This window comes from Hyla sarda, chromosome 9 (assembly GCF_029499605.1).
Source record: "Hyla sarda isolate aHylSar1 chromosome 9, aHylSar1.hap1, whole genome shotgun sequence".
Taxonomy (NCBI): domain Eukaryota; kingdom Metazoa; phylum Chordata; class Amphibia; order Anura; family Hylidae; genus Hyla; species Hyla sarda.
The window spans coordinates 119,386,213-119,404,860 of NC_079197.1; positions in this window are offsets into that span (position 1 = coordinate 119,386,213).

Consider the following 18,648-nt stretch of genomic DNA (forward strand, 5'->3'; position numbering starts at 1 on the left):
AAGGTCCAGCAGCGAGAGTAAGGAGACCGCTGTAAGTAAGAGATCTCGGAAAAAACGCGCTGGTCTTGGTAAAAAAAAGGGAGCAGATCCAGAACCTTGAAGAAACCTTACAGATGGTTTCTGCTAAATTGTCTCAAAAAGAAGAAGTAGTTCATCACCTGACAGAGGAGAAAGAAAAAACGCTTGCAGACTTGAATAAAGAGCAGGAAGCAACGCTTCAGCTGCAGAAAGATATGGAGCGCCACAAAAGTGAGTTTGCGGCTCTGCAGGATGAACTGTCCCGCTCCCAGGGTCTTATGACCAGCAAGGAGAGAGAATTGGAGATTCTGGCCAAGCAGATCTCATTCAAGGATGAAGAAGTGAATGTCCTGTGTGGGGCATATCTGCCTCTACAAAGTGATCACAAGGCTAGGTTGGTAGCCATGGAAGAGCTGGAGAAGGAGAAAGTGGTAATGGCTCATAAGGTGCAGAGCCTGGAGGTGCAGAACGAAACGCATATTAAGTCTCGCGCAGCTGCCTTGGATTCACTGGGTACTCAGCTCTCTGAACAAGAGGCTCAGCTAAAAGTCTATGAGCAGAAAGTGTCCAAGATGGCGCAACTGAATAAAGACAATGAGCAGATGAGAGAACAACTGCTGTCCCTGGAGGATACTGTCAAAAACTTGACAGAATTGCTGGAAAGTGAGAAGAAGAACTCTTCTAAGCTCAAGAGTGAGCAGCAGAAATGTTTAAAGCTGGAAGGGGACATGAAGGTCCTAAAAGAAAGCCGTGACCAAGTTATAGCAGAACTGGCTAACGAGAGGTTAAAAGTGTCTCAGATGGAAATTGAGGCCAAAGCCACAGCCGTCCGTGTAAAAGAAGAAAAACTGCTTGTGAGGCAAAAGCTACTGAAGACAGGGATGCTTTCTCCAAAAAAGGCGGAGTCTGAACAATGGACGCAAGAAACAGTAGAGTCTGAAGACCATGAGAAGAAGCCATATGAAAGGTCCTCTGAAGCTGATACTGAGGTGAAACCATATGGGAAGTCCTCTGAAGCTGAGACTGAGGTGAAACCATATGGGAAGTCCTCTGAAGCTGCAGAGATATTAACATTGCATGGTGAAAATTCTGAGGCAGAGAAGTTCTCTGAGGTAGAAGTTAAACCAGAGATAACTGCAGAAGCTGCAAGTAAAGTCAGTGACACATCTGAAGGTGCAGGTGAAAAACTGGCTAAAGGAGCCAAGAGTTTTCAGCCTAAAAATGAGCCTGTGAAAGTCGGTGTCCCTAAAGAAAGGGCTAATAAGAAAGCAGAGTCCTTAAAAAGAGGTCACTGTGATAGAAGACTGGGTCGTGGTGGAAACCCTGAGAGGCACTGGATTAGAAAACACTGGAAGAAAGTCCGCAGAAGTAGAATTTGGAGAAGAGTCCGTCTCAAGGAGAAGAGGGACAGGTGCATTAAAGGGAAGCCTCCTGAAATTGTGGAGGATGACTTAGAAGACCTGCAAATGGGTGATACAGGCTCGGTTGGCCACCAGTGATGGTCATACCATGTGACAGAAGAAGACAATGGCCTAGAGCATCTGCCTTGTCCGCACCTAGAGTCCAGAGCACTGCACAGACCAAGATGAAGAACCTGGTGTTGGAAAGGTGTGACATGAATGGAGCTTTTTACAAGGAATTTGTCAAAGGTGACCAAAAGTCTTGTGCTCGGTGGCTGATGAAAGTGCGAATGAAAGAAGGGTGCACCATTGAAGTGGTGCAGATAAAATCTACTGATGAAGGAAGCCAAGTGCCTCAAAATCTGTTGGACGTAGTTGTTCAAGGAAAAGGAAAGGCAGTTGGACTCTGCCTTTTGAATACAAGTGCTCCTTCCCGGTGGTCTGAGCAGAGGGGGGGGGGGGATATGTGGCAGTGTGGCAGGGAAAGGGTGTATTTCCCTTGCTATCTCTGCAGAATGCTCCACCTGTGGCCTGATTAATGAGGTATCAGGAAGGGAAAGTGTGTGTTTAAAAGAAAAAGGAACAGAATAGTTGGGGCTCTTCCTAGGAGACAGCATGTGGGCTGTAGGGAAGAGACAGAGGCTGCTGAGGAGTATACAGCCCGAGCTGAGTGGCTCAAAGAGAGTGACATGAATTGTGAGTAAAAGGTTGCAGGGGACATATGTTTAACCGGCTGAGGGTAGCTCAGCGGTTGTTAGTCAGGACAAGCTGATCTGTTTAGTCAGTGACCAGACGGTCTAGGATTTTGTTTTGTTCCTGCTTTTTGTTGATTTCTTACCCTGCAACCTGTCTAATAAAACTGGCAAGGTGCCAGATTTGCATTATAAGCGTTTGTTTGCTGGTTTATTGAGAAGAAACGCATCCTGTGGCGTGGTCCAGGACGATCCCAGAGCTAATCCCCAAGACGGATCGTCACAATAGGCTAATCCAGTGTGCAACCGCTAGTGGTATAAAAAGTTCTCCAAAGCATTGTGTGAACTGCGACATGGAAATACGTAATATATAATTAAAAAGTATATATAAAGACGAAAATGTCGCCATTCATACAACGGCATAGAAAGAATTGCAATACATGAGATTTTGTATAGAAAAAATAAATACATAAATGTCAAGATTTCTTTGATCTCATGTAATAAATAAGTAGAGAACAGAGGACCTTATGCAGGTAATGGTGAGGGGTATAATATTGTATGATAATTTAATATAAAAGTATATATATATATATATATATATATATATATATATATATATATATAATAAGGCAAAGCTAGAAAAGAATATACAAGAACATGGTAGGGACAAACCCATATCAAGGCGAATATCATGAATAGAATACCCCAACAATAAGACCAGAAGTGAAAAAAGGGGGAGATAATAATGGACCACTAATAATGAAGCACTACGTCCAACCTTTTATTAAGACCCCTGGGAAACCTAGTGTCTAGCCTAAGAATCCAATAAATTTCTCTGTCCAAAAGTTTCTTTTTATGATCTCCTCCTCTCTTTGGGCATAATACTCTTTCTATACCCTGCAATTTAACACCTGACCAATTTCCAGAGTGGCATTCAGCAATATGTTTAGTTATCATGGAGGTGTTTCTACTGTCAAAGTGTGGAGTATCGGACAGATGTTTTCTGACCCGCACCTTTAAAGTATTAGTTGTGCACCCCACGTACTGCACATTACATGGCTCACACGTGAACAAATAAATCACGTATTTTGTATTACAATTTATATAATACTTTATCGGAAAGGAGTCATGATTGGTGCAGGACGTGAAGGTGGAAGAGGGTGATATAACATCACAGCATTTACATACTCTATGGCCACATTTATAAGTTCCCTTATGTTCAAGCCAAACCGGGTTAATTTGAGTTCTTTCAGAGTATAAACTGGGAGATAATTTTTGTCCCAGAGTAGGTGCTCTACGGGCCACACAACTATATCCTCCATCCAGAGCAGGCGCTACCGTGGGGTCCGCTAGGAGTATGGGCATGTATTTATTAATGATTTTACAGATTTCACCATATTGTGTACTATATGATGTAGAAAAAACTACCCTGTGTTTGAAAATATGTGCAGGAGCCCAAGGTTTAGTTCCAGTGGGGGAAATCATATACTTCCTATTTCTGTGTAACGCTACATTGTAAGCTCTGTCTATATTCCACCTGGGGTATCCTCTCTGGCTTAATCGTTCTTTAATGTTGTTGGCTTCATATTCAAAGTGTTCTAATCTTGTACAATTCCTCCTAGCCCGTATCATCTCCCCAGCAGGGATATTTTTAACCACATGGGCAGGATGGCACGAGTTGGCATGGAGGATTGAATTTACAGCTGTATCTTTTCTATAAGTTCTGATAACTATAGAACGAGATTGAGTGTCCCCCATCAAAAATAAATCTAAAAAAGAAATTTCAATAGAATGAAAATGAATGGTAAAAATCAAACCTAAAGGATTATCATTAAGATAATCAGAAAATCCCTGTATGGCCGCCACATCAGACCCCCAAATAAATAGGAGGTCATCAATATAGCGGCCATACCAGGAGATGAACTTGGCATAGGGGTTATGGGGAGCGAAGAGATTCTCCCTCTCCCACCAACACATATAGATGTTGGCGAGAGAGGGGGAGAACTTCGCCCCCATCGACGCCCCAGTGATCTGCAAGTAGTACCAGTCATTGAACATAAAAAAAATTATGAGACAAAAGAAAATCAACAACTAAGACCAGGTACTCCCGCAGATCACTTTTTATACCACTAGCGGTTGCACACCGGATTAGCCTATGTTCCCTTTGGGCTACCAGTGTTCAATCGCATAGATTGTTATTTTATTATATTTGCACTTGTTTTTCTATATATAGTTAATAAAGATTATGTTTTTACTTCTTTTTAACTCCGATCACACCATATGATTAATATAACAGTGCACAAGTGTTTTTTGTTCTCTGTGCTAGTGGATCTGGGTGTGAACAGGAGCCACTCCTGGCTAATTAGCCCTGGGTGTCTCCCCTCGCCCCCGGTTCCATATATAAGAGTCCTTGGAATTTGTAATCATTGTACGACTAAGTCCAGCACCTGGCCGAAACGCGTCATTTCCTCTCTGTACCTGTTGCCTCGTTGATGTGAATAAAGCCGAATTCACCTGTGCTGAGCTGGAGTTTGCTTTCTTCATTTCCAGATATCAAATCTTGTAGATATTATGAAAGAACAATGACGGCATTGGAAACCCAAAAATAGTAGTACAGGACCCATGAATGCACAAATGCAGCTTGACATGGTGTGCATAATATCACATAAGTGTGAATATATCTCATAGCAGATTACAATGCTAATAGATCATATGAAAAAAATAAAAAAATAAAAATAAAGAGTAACCTGGGTGTCTGATATAATAAAAACACAAATAGTGCCATGACTCAACAGCAGAAGCGGATATAACAACACCTATCGCACAATGCGAATACAACGATAGGTTAGAATAAATGATATTTGAGAAAACATTAATGCATGATTCCGTAAAATATTAGAAATCCATACAACACATTTTGACTCATGGGAACATGCAGATAGACATATAACACACTAAAAAATAATGATAGCACAGGACCCATGAATCCACAAAAGCAGCTTGACATAGTGTGCATGATATCGCATCAGTGTGAATATGTCTCATAGCAGATTGCATTGCTAATAAATCATGTAAAAATGAATGATAACCAGGGTGTCTGATATAATAAGAACACAATTAGTGCCGAAGCCCAACAACAGAGGCAGATGTAACAACACATAACGCGCAATACGAATAGGCACATATGCATTACATCTACATGTCAAAAGCAAAGAATAAATGAGCCTAAGCATAGCTCATATAAATGAGCCCAAGCTATTGAAAAAATATTACAATAAAAATAATAATAACATAAAGTCAATGTAAACCAAAACCCAAGTGACATGTTAACATGATATTAAGTTTTACTGGATTTTTGCATACCCAGGAGCTGGACCCTTGACACAATTTTTTCTTTCCTTACAGTACAATGCAAATTTTATTCGTGAATATCGCATATTCGCGAATATTCACGAATATAGCACTATATATTCGTAATTACGAATATTTTTTTTTTTTCACAGTACACACATCACAGTGATCACCCCTCTCTGCTTCCAGCTTGTGGGGTGTAAAGAAGGCTCTAATACTATTGTGTGAGAGTGGCGTTCGAATTTTCGCATATGCGAAAATTTGCATATGTTAATTATTGCATATGCAAATTTTCGCTTATGTTAATTTTCGCATTTGCGGATTTTTGCTTATGCTAATTTTTGTATATGTTAATTTTTGCATATGCTAATTTTAGCATACGCGATTTTTCACATATGAGAAAATAAAACGTGAATATTAAGAATATACGAATTTAGCGAATATATAACGAATATTCGTCCATATATTCGCAAAATATGGCGAATTCGAATATGGCCTATGCCGCTCAACACTACAGTACAGTACCGTTCGTGATTTTCACAGTTTTCATTGACATGCTGTATGTTTCCACATTCCACAAACTTTCAATAACAGAAATTGCATGCTTCAGATAACAGTCTATACCACGGACACATACTTTTCATTCTAGCATTTCAATGTCTGCTTATAAAGATGCAAAGTCTTTCCATTGCTTTTTGCAGCTAAATTTAATGGGGAAGAAGAAATTTTCAAGCAGATCCCACTGTTGTTTTGCTATGTAAAAGCTATTGATTTGCTACATTTCCAGGTCCAGACTTGTGGTTGCTATAATCTGATTTTATCATTTAACTCTGGCTGTGTAAATAAAAATGGAGGATTTGGACATGGCTCCAAATCCCATAAACACTTATTATGAAATGAATCAGCACAGAATTGTGGGAGCTTAATATTTATGATGGCTTCTATACACTTTATATGAACAGCAGAGGAGATCCTGCTCCTATGTATTCCTATAGTGTGACCACAGAAACATTAGCAGCATGGATAACATTATAGAGCAGTTATCACAGTTCTGGACAGTATATGCTATGAATCAAACACTGGGGTGATAATTATTATTACAGTAATCTGGTGAACTTTATCTGTAGTCTCCCTGTTTTCCTCTGGCTATCTCTTCAGCCACTCCCTCCTCCTATTCCCCCTCCCCTCCCCATGCAAGTGTCCATGAGGCAAATATGAACTGCTGAAGTATTGCTTCATCTCTCACTTTCTTGCTTCCCCCCTCTCTCCTCCATGCTTGACATACATGGCTCAGCTAACAGCGTAATGCCAGCTGTCAGCTGTGGAAAAAAAAGGCTTCAGTACATCATCATGCATTCACTTCATCAAAGGGGAACTCCAGTGGAAAACAAATGTTTTCAAATCAACTGGTGCCAGAAAGTTAAACAAATTTGTAAATTACTTCCATTAAAAAAAAAGAAAAACCTTAACCCTTCCAGTACTTATTAGCTGATGTATACTACAGATATACTACAGAGAAATTTGTGAGCTTTTTTCCAGTCTGACCACAGTGCACTCTGCTGACACCTCTGTCCTTGTCGGGAACTGTCCAGAGCAGGACAGGGTTTTTATGGGATTATGCTTCTAATGTGGATGTTATGCCGAGCGCTCCGGGTCCCTGCTCCTCCCCGGAGCACTCGCGGCGTTCCTCTGTCTGCAGCGCTCCGGTCAGACCCGCTGACCGGGAGCGCTGCAACGACTCTGCCGGCGGGGATGTGATTCGCATAGCGGGACGCGCCCGCTCGCGAATCGCATTCAAAGTCACTCACCTGTCCCGGTCCCCGGCTGTCACGTCCTGGCGCGCGCGGCTCCGCTCCTTAGGGCGCGCGCGCGTCGGCTCTCTAAGATTTAAAGGGCCAGTGTACCAATGATTGGTGCCTGGCCCAATCAGTCTAATTAGCCTCCACCTGCTCCCTGCTTATATAACCTCACTTCCCCTTTATTTCCTTGCCGGATCTTGTTGCCTTGTGCCAGAGAAAGCGTTATAGTGTTTGCCTTACCAGTGTTCCTGACCTCTTGCTATTGCTATTGACTACGAACCTTGCCACCTGCCCCGACCTTCTGCTACGTCTGACCTTGCCTCTGCCTAGTCCTTTTTGTCCCACGCCTTCTCAGCAGTCAGCGAGGTTGAGCCGTTGCCGGTGGATACGACCTGGTTGCTACCGCTGCAGAAAGACCATCCCGCTTTGCGGCGGGCTCTGGTGAATACCAGTAGCAGCCTAGAACCGGTTCACCGACACGGTCCACGCCAATCCCTCGCTGACACAGAGGATCCACATCCAGCCTGCCGAATCCTAACAGTAGATCCGGCCATGGATCCCGCTGAGGTCCCGCTGCCAGTTGTCGCTGACCTTACCACGGTGGTCGCCCAGCAGTCTCAACAGATAGAGCAACTTGGACAACAGTTCGCCCAACAAGGACAGCAGCTGTCGCAGTTGGCCTCCATGCTACAGCAACTTCTGCCACAGCTACAGCAGCAACCATCTCCTCCGCCAGCTCCTGCACCTCCTCCGCAGCGAGTGCCCGCTCCAGGCCTCCGCTTGTCCCTGCCGGACAAATTTGATGGGGACTCTAGACTTTGCCGTGGTTTCCTGTCACAATGTTCCCTACATTTGGAGATGTTGTCGGACCAATTTCCTACAGAACGGTCGAAGGTGGCTTTCGTGGTCAGTCTCCTGTCTGGGAAGGCCCTGTCATGGGCCACACCACTCTGGCACCGCAATGATCCTGTCACTGCCACTGTACAGTCCTTCTTCGCTGAGGTTCGTAGTGTCTTCGAGGAACCAGCCCAAGCTTCTTCTGCCGAAACTGCCTTGCTGAACCTAGTCCAGGGAAATTCTTCTGTAGGCGAATATGCCATCCAATTTCGTACCCTCGCCTCAGAACTTTCTTGGAACAACGAGGCCCTCTGCGTGACCTTTAAAAAAGGCCTATCCAGTAACATCAAAGATGTGCTGGCCGCACGAGAAATTCCTGCCAACCTGCATGAACTTATCCATTTGGCCCCCCGCATTGACATGCGTTTTTCTGAAAGACACCAGGAGCTTCACCAGGAAAAAGACCTTGATCTCTGGGCACCTCTCTCACAGTATCCTTTGCAATCTACCCCTGTGCCTCCCGCCGAGGAGGCTATGCAAGTGGATCAGTCTCGCCTGACCCATGAAGAGAGGACTCGCCGCAGAGATAAAAATTTATGTCTGTACTGCGCTAGTACCGAACATTTCTTGGTGGATTGCCCTATTCGTCCTCCACGTCTGGGAAACGCACGCACCCAGCTCACGTGGGAGTGGTGTCTCTTGGTCTGAAGTCTGCTTCTCCACGTCTCACTGTGCCCGTACGGATTTCTCCTTCTGCCAACTCCTCCTTCTCAGCTGTGGCCTTCTTGGACTCTGGTTCTGCGGGAAATTTCATTTTGGCCTCTTTTGTTAATAAGTTCAACATCCCTGTGACCCGTCTCGCCAAGCCGCTCTACATTTCCTCGGTCAACGGAGTGAAATTGGACTGCACTGTGCGTTACCGCACAGAACCCCTGCTCATGAGCATTGGACTGCATCACGAAAAAAATTGAACTTTTTATTTTGCCCAACTGCACCTCTGAAGTCCTCCTTGGTCTGCCATGGCTCCAACGCCACTCTCCTACCCTTGATTGGACCACCGGGGAGATCAAGAGCTGGGGTGCTTCTTGCCACAAAAAAATGCCTCACGTCTGCTCCCAGTCCCGTCAGGCAAGCCTCAGTGCCTCCTCCTACACCTGGTCTCCCCAAGGCCTATCAGGACTATGCTTTGCCTCCTCATAGCCTCCGTCCTGGTAACACTCTGCCCCGTACCAAGCTTCCTTCTGTACTGCCTGCCGTTGATGTGTATACCCAGGACTTCTCTGTCCTCCAGAAGAAGACTCTACAATCGCTCCCAAAGTCCTCGTCCCTGGTGGAGCGACAACCGGACAAAAAGAAGGGGAGACCTAGGGGAGGGGGGGGGTACTGTTACGCCGAGCGCTCCGGGTCCCTGCTCCTCCCCGGAGTGCTCGCGGCGTTCCTCTCTCTGCAGCGCCCCGGTCAGACCCGCTGACCGAGAGCGCTGCAATGACTCTGCCGGCGGGGATGCGATTCGCATAGCGGGACACCCAAGTCACTCACCTGTCCTGGTCCCCGGCTGTCACGTCCTGGCGCGCGGCTCCGCTCCTCAGGGCGCATGCGCGCCAGCTCTCTAAGATTTAAAGGGCCAGTGCACCAATGATTGGTGCCTGGCCCAATCAGTCTAATTAGCCTCCACCTGCTCCCTGCTTATATAACCTCACTTCCCCTTCACTTCCTTGCCGAATCTTGTTGCCTTGTGCCAGAGAAAGCGTTATGGTGTTTGCCTTACCAGTGTTCCTGACCTCTTGCTATTGCTATTGACTACGAACCTTGCCGCCTGCCCCGACCTTCTGCTACGTCTGACCTTGCCTCTGCCTAGTCCTATTGTCCCACGCCTTCTCAGCAGTCAGCGAGGTTGAGCCGTTGCCGGTGGATATGACCTGGTTGCTACCGCCGCAGCAAGACCATCCCGCTTTGCGGCGGGCTCTGGTGAATACCAGTAGCAACCTAGAACCGGTCCACCGACACGGTCCACGCCAATCCCTCGCTGACACAGAGGATCCACATCCAGCCTGCCGAACCCTAACAGTGGACAGTTCCTGACACGGACAGAGGTGTCAGCAGAGAGCACTGTTGTCAGCAGAGAGCACTACACAATTTTCTCTGTAGTATACAACAGCTGATAAGTACCGAAAGGCTACAGATTTTGAAATAGAAGTAATTTACAAATCTGTTTAACATTCTGGCACCAGTTGATTTGAAAACATTTGTTTTCCACTTGTTTCCACCGGAGTTCCCCTTTAATAAGATGCAGGCACACAATATGGAGAAAGGGCTTAGAATTGTAAGCTGAGCCCTTTATGTCAACCATGAAGGAAAAAGGAAGGGGATCCAGGAAGTGAATCATGCTGTGGCACTTCAGCTGCTCAGTTCCAATGTACCCAGGGCAAACACCAGATTTTACACACCAATTACCGGTTTAAAGATATTTATCTGTCCAACTCATAGCATGCAGATGACCTGATAGCTTACCATTAAGGCTAGGTTTACATCACTGAATTTTTGGATGGAATTTTTATTATGCACCGAACCTCAATGTCTTTCTTTTGTATTTGACTCAAAAGGAATTCCCTACAGATGTCTATACTTTAGGAGTCAATTTTAACTCAGGGTTATGTTGACCTAGAAAGGTCCTTGTTAGGTATTTCATATGCACAAAAGACATTTCTTCCTTCTCAGCTGTTTAATAATGATCATAGTTTAAATAAGAGACAATGGGATGCAAAAAAGAACACAAAATATAAATTGTTATGAAATTCTACAACAAAGAGAATAACTGTGGCAGCGTGTTAATGTCTAAGACCTTTAACCAGAAGGTAACAATGTAAAACATTTGGAAGAAGAACAAAACACAGTAATGCATTGAACACACGTACATTTCCCTTAAACTATTTTGTCTTTTCACTTTACCTTTCAGGTATTGTTATTTCTCATTTATTCTCTTGAATTTTAAATTGGTTTTCATCACAATCTTTTCTAGCTAAAGTCAATTTTTTCTGGAAGGTCTTTAAATACAAGGTTGCCTTAACTTCTGTATACTGTATATTACTAACCAAAGCAATATGATTCCTGATATTATCTGGAAACCACAAAGCTTACAATCATTTCCATTACTAATAGATAATAGAAGTGACATAGTCTGCCTATACGAAAGTTTAACTGATTTTATTTCTACAAGTTTCCCAACTGGTATAAGTCCCAGTGCATGTTGTTATTGTTATTTTTACACTTTTGACTTTGCTTTACTTTACTGTACTTAGGGCATATGGAGTTTATTCTCTGCAATCAAACAAAAGACGAAATGCATATAAGTTTTATCAACCAGTAGGGAACTCTTGAATTCTACAGTAGATCAGGAAGCTGCCGGCTGTTTTCTTATTTTCCTTACATTTTGGAAGCATTAGACTGCAGAGAAAGGTCACACAATAAACTATAGCACATTGCAGGTAAAACTACCAGAAATGTGAACAAATATACACCAATCATTCATACATTAATACTATTGATGTGAAGTGAGTTATTATCTCATAACAACAGTACCCATCAAAGGGTGGAATGCTATAGGCAGCAATAGAACAGTCAGTTCTTAAAGTTGCTATGTAGGTAGCAGAAAAATGGATAAAAGTATAATGATAGGAATAATTTTGACAAAGGTGACCAGGTGAGAGCATCTTCAAAATTTAATATCTTTGGGATGTGCCTGGTATTCAGTGGTTAATACTTATCAAAAGTGGTCAGATGGAGGCCAATCAGTAAGCCTTGTGACAGGGTAAGGGATTCCTAAAGCCCAATGACTTCCATAGTGAGTAAATACAAGCCCATTCAATGCCAGCTAAAGAGCTATTGTAGCACAATACACAGAAAAAGTTATTGCTATCTCTGATAGACATGTGTCTGCCAAAAGAGCCCACAATGACCATCAGTACTGGACCATGGAGAAAACCTACATATTTTTGTGGACAAAAAATTAACAGTTGGAAGAGAAGAGTTATATGTCAGGAAGTAATTGAATGGTGCTCTATTCATCAAGACATAACTGGTGTAAAGGTTTCAAGTCTGTGAGCCTCCTTGCTCGTGTACACTTTACCAGCTCTTACCATAAAATTTCTATGTGACTGAAGCTAATGTTACGCCGAGCGCTCCGGGTCCCTGCTCCTGCCCGGAGCACTCGCGGCGTTCTTCTGTCTGCAGCGCCCTGGTCAGACCCGCTGACCGGGAGCACTGCACTGTTACTGCCGGCGGGGATGCGATCTGCGTAGCGGGACGCGCCCGCTGCAGACAGACGAACGCCACAAGCGCTCCGGGGAGGAGCAGGGACCCGGAGCGCTCAGCGTAACATCTAAAACATTAATGGAGTTATCCCGCAATAGAAAAACATAGCTAATTACTTTCAAAAACAGCACCACACCTGTCTTCAGTTTGTGCGTGGTATAGAAACTTGTCTCCACTTTAGAAACAGTCATAAGCAATAACAGTTCGATGCAAAGTTCAATTACATAGTCTCAAGCATAATATACAATCAGTGTAACACATAGGTCGGAGATATGCACATCAATGTTGACATATGTGAAAATCACATGGAATAGAGGTCATAGAGAACATAACTAATCACATACCATATCAAAATAGCGAACCTGAACCAATCTCTTATGAAGTAATATGGCAATGGAATACGTGGCTGAGGAGATAGGTGTGATAGGAGATAGGTGTTCTTAGTTACGCATGAAGCGTAACTAAGAACAGAAGAAAACCAGGGTAGGTTTGAGTAACATGGTTTTATGTAGAGCCCGGCCGGGCTGAATTCCAACTTTATCTAGTAGATGTAAACGAGTGGGAGGGGGAGATGAAAAGGCTATGGTTGCCATCTCTGGGGAAGAAAGCTACGGGTTGAACAGAGGTCTGGAATTTATGAGTAAGCCAATGCTTCCATACAGCTTCAAACTTGTTATGTGTGTGAGAATGCCCACTAGTTATTTCTTCCATTCAGCATATCTCATTAATCTTTTCTATCCACTGGGTCTTAGAGGGTGGGGAAGTCAGTCGCCGCATCAGTGGTACTAGTAACTTAGCAGCCGTCAGCATGTGTGTAGGTAAGGATTTAGCGGATGGTCTGAACGAGGAGGTAGGGAGGGCCAGGGCTACAGAGGCCATGTTGAGGGAGATAGAGCACTTACATATTAAGTTAAGTGTGTCCTCAACTTCCTTCCAGAAGGTATGAATAATAGCCCTGGCCCTCCCTACACAACCACCATATGTGCTCATGTAGCCACAACGTCGCAACATCTCCAACACATCTTGTTGTGGGATAGCCCAAACCTAAATAAGGCCTCTGGAGTTTTATACCACCTAGTGAGCAATTTAAAGTGTTTTCCTTGTAGGTTAATACAACAAGAGAAGCCATGGGAACATCGGAGCACACAATGATGCAGATCATCTGTTAGGCTAATGCCCAATTCCCGCTCTCAAGAGTGAAGATATAAGGGGTATGAAGTGTTGCCACTCTGAACAAGATGGCTATAAAATAACGATAGTTTCTTGGTTGCCATGGATGTAGAGCTCATCCATGAAAGGGACTTGGCAATAGAGAACTTTTTCAAAAATGCATGTCTGTCTAGCCACATTGGGCATGGAGGGGAACCGAGGGGTGAGGTCGCATCAGAGACCGGAGTACCTCAGCACCTTAAAATTGGATGCCGAAGCACCCCAGGTACGGACTTGCGAGGGTCCGTGAGCAATAGAAGAACATCTTCCGCAAAAGCTGACACCAAGTGTACATGTGAGCCAATTTGTAGACCTGAGATCTCCGGGTCCTGCCTGAAGCCCTGAAGAAGCGTCTCTACAGTCAGGATGAACAGAGACGGTAACAGTGGGCAGCCCTGTCTTGTCCATTAATGTGCCATTAATTTTGACGCGGGCGTAGGGCATGGTATGTAGGGAGAAAATGGCACCTAAGAATTGCGGAGGAAAATTAAATTTAAGGGGGGTATGTTCCGTGAAATCCCATGCCACTCTATCAAATGCCTTCTCGGCATCAGTGCCAAGAAGGATCATTGGTGTAGGAGAATCGTGAGCATGCTGGATGGCATGCAGAACCCTAAGGGTAATATGTCTCCTCTCTCTCCCCTTCAAAAAGCCAGTCTGGTCCAAATTCAGCAATGTCGGCAAAATCTTACTAAGTCTAGTAGCTATAAGTTTTGCCCAGACCTTCACATCTAAATTTAGGAGGGATATTTGTCTGTAGCTAGCGCACAGGGTCGGTTCTTTGCCCTCTTTGGGGATAACCATAATGTGTGCCTCTAGGGATTGTTTAGGGAAGCGCTCTATTTGCAGTAGCGCATTATCACATGCCTGTAAGGCATGAAGCCAGAATATTGATACATTTCCTATAATATAGGATTGTGAGTCCGTCAAGTCCTGGGCTTTTCCCAGGGGGGGAAGAGGAGACAACCTCTTGTAATGTAATCGGTTGAAGCAAGTAATTAATGTCATCTGAAGTGAGGGATGGGAGATGTATCTGGTCTGGGAAGGCAGATATTCGGCAAGTGTGTCGATGGTAAGTTGTAGAAAGAGGAGTAATAGTCTGTAAAGGCTCTAGCAATATCCTTGGTGGAGGCATTAGAAATGCCATTAGAAGTAGTGATCTTGTGTATAAACTATTTTTCCCTCTGTTTGCGCAGCATTGGCGTCATTAGTTTACCTCCTTTGTTGCCATGGGCATAGATTTTTTGCTTAAGAAATTGTAGGGACCTGGCACTTCTCACATTAAACAGATCTTTTAAGTTATCCTGAAAGGAATTCAAAGTCTCATATACATCTTGTGCAGTGGACTGTTTATGTTGCCTTTCCAGGGCGAAGATCTGGACGAGGAGCAGCTCGAGTTCCCTAGATTTCTCCTTCTTGACTCTGCTGCCCAAGGAGATAAGATGACCTCTAATATACGCCTTGTGAGCCTCCCATACACACAGAAGTGACAAGTCAGGCTTTGTGTTTAGTTACAAATATTCTTGGAGTCGAGTGGTCAACTCTGATACACGCGCAGCTGAGTCAAGAAGAGTCTCATTTAAGCACCAGGTCAAGTTCCTTCAGGGGAGGGTAGGGAAAGTGACAGTCGCATCAACGGGTGTGTCATCTGTCAATGTGGTTGGACCTATGTTAGCTGAGCGCAGGCAAGGGAAAAGGATTGCATGTATAAATATGTATCAAATCAAGCATGGTTCTTGCCCACCCTAGAATCTCATCCCTTACTGAAGAGTTCAGTAGTCGGCAGATGACGTAAAGTGGAGGATCTTGTGCTTTATGTTTCACCTGAAGTGATCTGTGAGCATGTTCAATCTGTATCTCGAGGGGATATGCGTCCCGCAATATGCGGATGATGAGAAGTTTTAACGTGGAATTAAGGGATTCCAGCAAGACACTCTCTGGTAGACCTTTGATTCACAGATTATTCCTTCTGCCATTGTTGTCATGGTCTTCTAGCCAATCAATAACCTTATTCAGGTGGGTTTGGCAGGAGGCTAAGGGTGTGGAACAAGCCGCAGTATAGGCTATCACATGTGATTGTGTAGATTCCAGCTGTTCAACTCTACTGCCAATATCTCAGACATCAGATTTAAGTTCTTGTAAGTCCCTGGAGACTGGCTACAGAGCATTTCTTAGCAGTCTGTCCGTAAAAGTGCGGGACAGCGGCAATGCGTTGTCATTCTCACGATCAGTTGCCATATCTTTGGGAAGTTTAGGAGTTGATGTCTTTTCTTGTGAGGTAGCCATCTGCAAAGATTTTCTGGAGTCAGATGAACCAGAACGTTTCACAAAAGTGTCAACACTGCCTTTCTTACGGTACAGTGAGTTGGGTTTAGATTTGGCAGAACCTATTTGGACCATTATGGAGCTTCAATTAGTACGTGGAACATCATTCAGGACTTGGCGGGATAGGGGACACTGGCATAGCGAAGGCAGACATTCAGCTGTCCCTTTGGAGAGTTCTGTTACATTAGAGCTCCATCTTCAAGCGTCAGAATGGTAGGGATGGCAAGCAAATTCACCAACTCTAGGCTGCTGGTACGCCAGGGGGGAGAGACAGGTTGGATGGAAGGAGTACCAGATAATTGTATGCACAATTATGCAGTAGCGAGGGAAGACCACTGCGTGGCAGCAGAGGTAAACAAGAACAAATCAGTTCCTCAATGGAGTACATGGAGAGGAAAGCAGGAGTTCAGCAAAGTAAACATGTACTCAGTCCACAAGCTAGAGACAGCAAGGGAGTTTCAGTAATAAAAAACTCCTGTCCTGTGTAAGTTCTCTTTTACCCGGGTGTTGTGGGGTCTCAAATTATGTTTGGTAGCAATGTATGCCTGTGTAGGTGCAGTACTGTTTGCACACCATGTGTAGCAGGTTTAATGGCCACCAAGGGAGAACTAAGATGGCGTAAGCTGGTCACTGCTGTGAGAAACCTGTCTTCTGCGGCAGTCCCTCAGGAAGGAGAGGCTACCTAAGGCCAGCAAGGTGGTGTGACTGTGCAGGAGCAGATTGAGGTGTTAATTGTGGTACAGATCAGGGGACCTGCTCAGGGTTGCAGTATCATGCGTACCTGCAGGGCACCGGCGGGCTGCACGGCCCCTTGTGACTCCTCTATGCACCGGACTTCTGTCTCTTGACAGGAGGTATTGTGTTCCCCCTCCACAGATTAATGACAGGTGCGTCATCCTTTTTCAGCTCCTGCAGACCAGGAGCACAACTAGGCAGCATCTCAGGGAGCAGGGAAGATGGCGCTCCTCACTCCGGCGCCATCACATGTGGCGTGCTGTCCCCGGCCCTAGCACGGCTGAACCTGGGCGCAGCAGGGCATGAATAGTCCCAAAATGATCCAGGTGGTCTCCTCTGTTGGTGGGTGTAAATTCCAGATACAAATAAGGGGTAGGAGTCCTCCAAAAGGTAGGATCGGTGCAGTTCCCTGCTCGCTTTGCTTGCTCCCCAGCTCTGTTTTTCTAATGATGAATAGGCCATTTAACTTCCTGGGTGATGCTTTGATATATAATATTTTCCCTATTTTTTTTTTCTTATAAAGCAATTTATCATGTGAAGTGCACAACAGAATGGCAATCACAACATGATCCTATTACCCCAGTGCTTCTTGGTTGGGATAGTGTCCCTTGGCGTATAAGACTCCCTATTTGTCCTCTACATAAATCTATGGTCATCATGGCCAAACAATTCCATTTATGTTCAATCAGACCTATAAATATTTCTTCTCCCTCTGTGTGCAATTGCAAATTGTACTCTTTTCACAGCTTTTTTGTGGTGATTTTGGATCTTATAAGTACCACATTTAAGAATATATGTGACTTTTTGAACACTCTTTATTAATTTTTTTCTAGAATTTGATGCAACCAAAAATCAGAATTTTGGACTGGCTATTTATTTTTATCTTATGTGATCATTAACATTATATTTTAATAGGTTGGACATTTTTGCATGTGGTGTTATAAATCCATCCAGGACAAAGGGCGTACAGGTACGCCCTGGTATCCTGGTACTTAAGGACCCAGGGCGTACCTGTATGCCCTGGTCTTGTTAACGGGATTGAAACCATTCTCATGAGCGGAGAACTGGTTAAACCCTGTGGGTTGCCATGGGCTACCAGGAACAACGGCTAATGCCGGGCACCACCGATCGGGCCGATTCCCGGCATTAACCCTTTAGATGCCACAATCAAAGTTGATCACGGCATCTAAAATGTTGGGTTAACGGTGGCGATAGCTCAGTTGGGCTGATCGGGACATCCACAGCGACATTGCAGGTCCCAATCAGCTGAGTGAATGAAGGGAGGGTCCTCATCCGCTTGGCGATCAGCTGCTTCCAGCCTTCTATGCAGTCTAGAGCAGCAGAGCGCCGATAATGGCATAGCATTGATTAGTGTACGCAATCAGAAGGTTGCATGGTATAGCCCCCTATGTGAGCTTACAAAAATAAAATAAAAATAATCATATGTGGTACCACTACATGTGTAAATGTCCAAACTAATAAAATATAATGTTGGCTAAACCGCACGGCAGATGGCGTACACAAAAATAAATACCAAAGTCCAAAATTGTGGATTTTTGGTCACTTTATATACCATAAAAAATGAATAAAAAGGTCCCATCAAACAAAAATAGTACCTTTAAAGACTACAGACCACGGCACAAAAAATAAGCCCTCATATAGCCCCGTATGCTGAAAAATAAAAAAAAAATAAAAAAGTTATATGGGTCAGAAAATGACAATTTTATACATATTAATTTTGGTGCATGTAGTTATCATTTCTTTTAAGTAGTAAAAGAAAATAAAACCAAACATAAATTGGGTATCCTTGTAACCCTATGGACCAACAGAATAAAATAAGGTGTCATTTTTACCGAAAATTGCATTGTGTAGAAATGGAAGCCCCCAAAATTTACAAAATTATTATTATTTTTTCTTCACCCCACACTGATTAGTACAATTGATGAATCACTTATATGGCCTTATAGATGG